This window comes from Anas platyrhynchos, chromosome 9 (genome assembly GCF_047663525.1).
Source record: "Anas platyrhynchos isolate ZD024472 breed Pekin duck chromosome 9, IASCAAS_PekinDuck_T2T, whole genome shotgun sequence".
Lineage (NCBI taxonomy): Eukaryota > Metazoa > Chordata > Aves > Anseriformes > Anatidae > Anas > Anas platyrhynchos.
The window spans coordinates 14,646,516-14,652,515 of NC_092595.1; the positions used below are offsets into that span (position 1 = coordinate 14,646,516).

At 42.1% G+C, this 6,000-nt stretch overlaps 1 long non-coding RNA gene across 1 annotated transcript; it reads right to left on the reverse strand.

The window, feature by feature from the left end:
• Window positions 1-390: 390 nt before the first annotated feature.
• Window positions 391-4,480, reverse strand: LOC140003231 (uncharacterized). The gene is made up of 3 exons (XR_011811504.1): window positions 3,936-4,480; window positions 1,425-3,136; window positions 391-733 (listed from the first exon to the last, which is right to left on the reverse strand). It is a non-coding gene; the product is annotated as an uncharacterized lncRNA (long non-coding RNA).
• Window positions 4,481-6,000: the final 1,520 nt, after the last annotated feature.

The window sequence follows — 6,000 nt, forward strand, 5'->3', positions numbered from 1 at the left end:
GTGGAGAAGGCAAGGGTGCTGCACTCACGTGTGGCTCCAGCACAGACACCAGGCACAGACATCGCCAAGGAGGCTGAAGACCCTCAGAACCTCCTCCTCCTCCCCAAACCAGCAAGCCCACCCCTCAGTAACACAGACAGGAACCAAATACTGCAGGAAATGTAGTGCACAATGAAGCGCACGCTTTTAAGTCCGATGTGCTCTGCCTGAACAGACTTCTGCACCCTCTGGATTGGCAGTTTGCTGAAAGTAGATGCCAAGGCTGACTGGTATCCGGCAGTCAGGAAAACAGCACTTCCTAAAAAGGACTGCCTTTGACAAATCTCCTCAGTCCCCCTGAGGGACCATGTCTCATTAGAGTTTGTTTTTCAAGATGTCAAACAAGAAAAATGAGGGAATCACTTGGATTTATCCAGGAAAGGATAGATGGCCAATAACACAAGACATGCAGAGCCACCCTCTATCTGAGAATTTGACCTTTTCACAACAATTTGAAAAACAAAACAGCATATGACTTTTGGATTAACAAAGCACATAAATCATGCAGAACAGTCCTTTCATCCTGGAGCAGCCTCACCACTCTCATCCACAGATGAAGTAACTCACAAAATTAATGAGTAATTCCTGATGAGCAACATTCTCATCTCTTAAAAAGAGAAAAAGACGCAAGATCTTTAAAATATGTATCGTTGTTCATTTTCCTTCAAAAACTGAAACGGAGCTGAAGAATCTCCTGTATGCAAAAAAAAAAAAAAAAGTTTGAAAAGTTGACAAAGTATACACATTTTAGATAACACCATCCATGAAAAAAACCATTTGTCACTCTGGTAAACTGAAGCGCTTTCGTAACTGAAATGGATGTTTCAATACCCTGTTTTGCCTACCATTTGCATTGCACTTCCATAGGCAATGAAAACAGAGCAGTCAATTCTATTTGCAGCTTAAGCACTAATGCACTTTCATATCCTTTAAAGTGCAGACACTGCAAAGTAATCTTCATTTCAGTCACTTATTTTCTTTAACATCTAAAAAAAGCACAAAGATTTTCTTCTGGCAGCTCTGGCTAAGTTGGAGAACAAATCCGATGTGATCACTTTAAAAGCAACACATCACAACAATTAAAGAGAGGAAGCAATAATTGCATATATAGTGAAGTCTTTAGAAGCGTCAACACCCTGCTGTTTACACTTCACTGTATATTGCTAACTTTTATTGCTCACACAAAACACACGTAATGTACCCAGCTGAAACAATCCAGTGATGAAAAGTCTGTGTGCTTTAAGTGTCCACGTACCCAGCACCCAGTTTGTACATGCAGCTCATTTCTTGCCTTTCTACCCACCACAGGCAAAAATTTATTCTTCATCATAGCCCAAGGAGTTTAGCAGGATACACAGGTATTCCTCTGAGACTAATTTACTTGCCTTCAGCCTGAACCTGAAGAAGTCTCCTCTTCATACCAGCATTCCCAAGTCTTCAGAAGAGATCATACACCCACGCAGTAGCAGCAGCTATTACTGCCTAGATGCTAAAACCTTTCTACAGCAGTTCCTGTTAGAGAAGTCACCACATGTTTTCGTTCTTGTAGCCACGAGCATATGACCAGGCTATGAAGGGACATGGCACCATCTGCCACTTCAGTTCCTTCACCATAAGCAGAGGAAGATACAAAAGAAACAAGACTCCACTTTTACAAGCTAGAAGGAATGACAGAAGAAATGACAGCTCTGCACTTTGTGCTTATTGAATCACACTCAACAGCCAACGAAATGGATGGTGTGGTTCCTAATCCCATCCAAGTGGGGTACAAATAGGAAGTACTTTACCAGGCTGAGCCTCTGACCTAACACAGTCTTTTACAAAGACGTTTGGCTACTTGAACACACAAAACATGCTGGAGACATGGTGTTGATGAATGGACTTAAATGCTAAAGGAGGGAATGGATGCTATTATCCATCCACTGCACACTGAATCAGCAGGACGTAACTTCACAGCTGTCTGCACAGAAAAATAAAAATGCAAAGACCTATGAGTTTCCTTAAAGTTTGCCTTCATAGGCAAACTTTGAGCATCCAGGCAGTACATTTGAACCATTTACACGAAGAGGAAGATTAGGGAATAAAACTAGAAAAGGAATAATGTAATTACAATAACAGTCAGCTGTTGCTATTGGAAGGATACAATACAAGGACCAAGCACAATTTCATCCCTGGGAGATAAAAACTGATAGTGCGTAACTCATTCATTCAACTGATGTTACAGATAATCTATGTAATATACTCCTCTTGGCTTGAGTGAGACAATTAGAATTACCCTTTCACTATAATACCATGTCACCTCTTTAATTATCCTTGGGACGAGGGTAGAAGAAGTCCTTCAAAGCAGACTTCTTATCCAACCGAGAATGACAGTATCTGGAAAAGCTTCTTGTTCAAATCATTCATCATGGCAGAGAGATATTCTGTTGCTAATTTCTTTAGTTCATATTTTCCAGTTACAAATTACCAAATTCTGTTTCTTAGAAGTCTCCTATTATGTAATAAAAAGGCAAGCCATTCCAAGAAGCTTATGTCTCCCTTTCTGCCTATAGTAGAAGATAGATAATGATGAGAATGGAAACAATTACAATAATTTAAGCCATATGTATGCCATGTATTCTACACTTCCCCACTGTAACTGAGCTGCACGTCACTAGTTCACTTCTCTAGCCTATTACTCTGTGACTCTATCAGAACATGCATAAGCACATCAATGCTGAAGATGCAAAGATGAATTGGTACAGATTTCATTGCAGGTAGGCCAGTCGAAGCATCAGGATCCCTGGATGGGGTGTTCACAGAGCTCTGAATTCCGGGTTGCTGCTGTTGTCCTACTTTGGTTAAAGCTAGTATAGGCATTTTGCCTTGTACTACAGTGCTCCTGTTACTGCCCGGAGATACTCAACAATTTGCTGCACACATCGTTTCTCTGGATTGCCTTCCACATCAGCACTGACATCTCGATAGACCTGGCTACGTGAATGGGTAGCTTATTGGTGATAAACAGAGTGACATCAGACCACTTCTCTGGTAGGAAAACCAAGCCAGCTCCAGCTGTTAGCCAGGTGTTGTTTTTTATTCACAAGCCAGTTGTACCCTAGATGGTAGGGAAACATGAGAGAGAAGAGAGTGAAATTATAGAATTTGATCAATACACCGACTGTCATAAGCAAAGGATGAAAGTATCAAGTCAAGGCAAAGAGGAATTGCTGCTGGTAACGGGAGATTTGATCCACATGATCGACACAAAGAATAAATGGCAAAGACAGAAAAAGACCTATCATTTTCTGGAATCCCTCTCACACCGGGTTAATTTACTGTTAACGCTCACCTGGAGGTACTGGAGAAATAAATTCATACTGTAATGAACAAAGATACTTTCAAAAGTGGCAGATATAGCGTCAAAGGTACTCATCATTAGCAGCTCCTTGCTAAACCAACTAGAGAAACTAATTTCCATGCTGTAGAAATTCAGGTGGAGAGGGGGTGTTCCACTTCCAATCTTAAATACCTCTGTCTTTCCACCCTCACCCCAATCATCACACCATAGCACTTAGCACAAGGGGAATCCTTCAGACTTTTCAGATTGCTCCCCATTTGGGCATTTCTCAGGAGCCCGTCTACACACGCTACCTACCCATGACATTACTCTTCATAACATGTGGAGTCTGCTAGCCTCACCCTACTGACCTTCAACATTACCCAATTAATTCTTTAATACAGCCATGGGCATTTACGTGTAGGAAAAAAATGTGCTAGTTTGCTAACAAAAAAATAGTGGATGCAACACTTCTCTGTAATCGCCTACTCTGACTTTCATAATTGTATTTTAAGCTAAGTCTCCTGGTGAAAGTGGCAATTACGAGGGACAAATTAAGCACAACATATGTTCATACCTGCACGCACACACGCAGGCACTTGCTCCGCAGCTCCTCTCGGCCCGCCTGGCTGACTGGTCTGAACACGTTCTTCCTACCCAGAAGGTTCATCTGCAGCCAGCAGCACTTCTGGATCAACAGCACAAACCCCAAAGCAAACACGAGCTACAAGCTGCGAAGAAACATGGCTGCTCGGCCACACGCACTTACACAAAAGTCCAGGCAAAAACCACAAACTGCCACCGATTTGCTTCAGAGGCAGGTAAAGGTAAAAGAATAACCGAAGTCCAGTGGCATATTGCCCCCAGGTGGTAAACTCATCCAACTGCAGAAGAGCATAAATATCCCCAAAATTCCCTTAAATTTGCTTTAAACCAAGTCGTAAGATATTCGATAGACATTAGTCCTTTGACTGTAGCAGCCTAAATGTTACGCTGACAGCAGTGAAACCATCTCTTCTGCAAGGGTGCAATTTACGTCTCTTTTCCACTTAAAACTTACAAGGTGAGATTATCCAAGTACGCCTGAAGCAGCAAGGCCTAAAAAAAACACACAACTGGGAGTTAACAAGCCCCCCCCCCCCTTTTTTTTTTTAATCTCATTGAGGTTCATCTCATTTCCCTATCCATCAACTCAGTCGTGTTACCTGAGAGGAGCCACACAAGGCTCGATCCAGTCACAACTTGCACGGGGTTTCTAAGATCAACATCAAAAACTTCTGTGACTGTTCATAGGGGGGGGTGGGAAACAAAACACCACCAAAGAGCAGCCACCAGAACGTGAAATTCTCCCCAAATATGAAATTCTAACACGATACAAAGCTCACTGCTGATTTTCACATCTCACTTCAATGCCAACGACTTTAGTCAGCAAAACTGCACAAAAGCCCAGTCATATGGATGTTGGCTTCAAACACAAAAAGTCTCTTAGGTAGGGAAGACAAAAAGCCCTAGTCCTAGTTGGTAGACAGGATCCTTCAGAACAAAAAGAGAAACCAAAGAACCACAAGCACTAATCCCTTGGTAAGCATGGCGATTATTCTGCTGTCAAAGAAACACGGCTTCAGAGCCTCAGTGATGCCAGCTAACTGAGCTGCCTCACACCTTTCCAAAATAAGGTAACCAGCTAAGCACCTTCTAGCTAAACAGCAAGCTGTCAGATTCCTCTTTCTGGGCCCAAACCTCCACAAATGGTCCCAGCTATTTGGGCCGGGCAACAGAGCATGTTAATTCCTACTGATGCTTGAAAGGGTGAAACTGATCTTGGCCAGTGGCTCCACGTGGCCTGCCAGCCATCCTTGCAATGCCATTTTTCTGTATCTCAAAGTAAATGAAATAGGCAGCCTGAGACTATTTGCTGAGCATAGGAGGAAGATTACAACCAGTTTTCTCGCTCGGATTATGAACTTTCTGACTTTGCTAGTCAGCAAGCGAACTGCTTCACCAAAACAGCCCCACCGAGCCAGAACGCGTGTTCTCTCCAGGGGAAAAAATCTCTGATATTTGAGCAAGTAACTACTATGGGAAGAGGTTTTAGGCTCTGCATTTTGGAAAAGCTGCTTAAAAGCGAATTAAACACAGTAATTTGCAATTCCCCCATTGTATTTAATAAATGCAGGAGTGGGCGTGTTCTGAATAAAGTATTTTACTGTCAATGCCTTTCCTTTTTCTTTTATTTTAATAAATACGATGCTTAAGCAGTATGGTACCTGTTTACTAAGTGTTTTGCATTAGCTATCAGGGTGTGTTATTTACTCATTCTATAGGATACGCTGAGTTATCTTCACATAACATTGGACTTCTGCTTCCAACACAGGAATTTTCCCAGGAACTTTTGGCTTCTGCTTAGAAAAATGATGATTCTTTCTCTTTGTCCCATCAGCCTCAATTTGTTTCTCAATAAAAAGCAGGACAGCCAGCTTGAGGCACTTTAAGCAAGACACAGTAAGCAACACAGTAAGCTACTAATGGCTGGCATGTCTTTTAACTCAAATCTTTCTGACCTTTTGCAACACCTTTCCTTTATGTGACTTAATGTGGCTGAGCAGAAATTTCTGTCTGGCAACTTGGACCTCTCTCAGAAT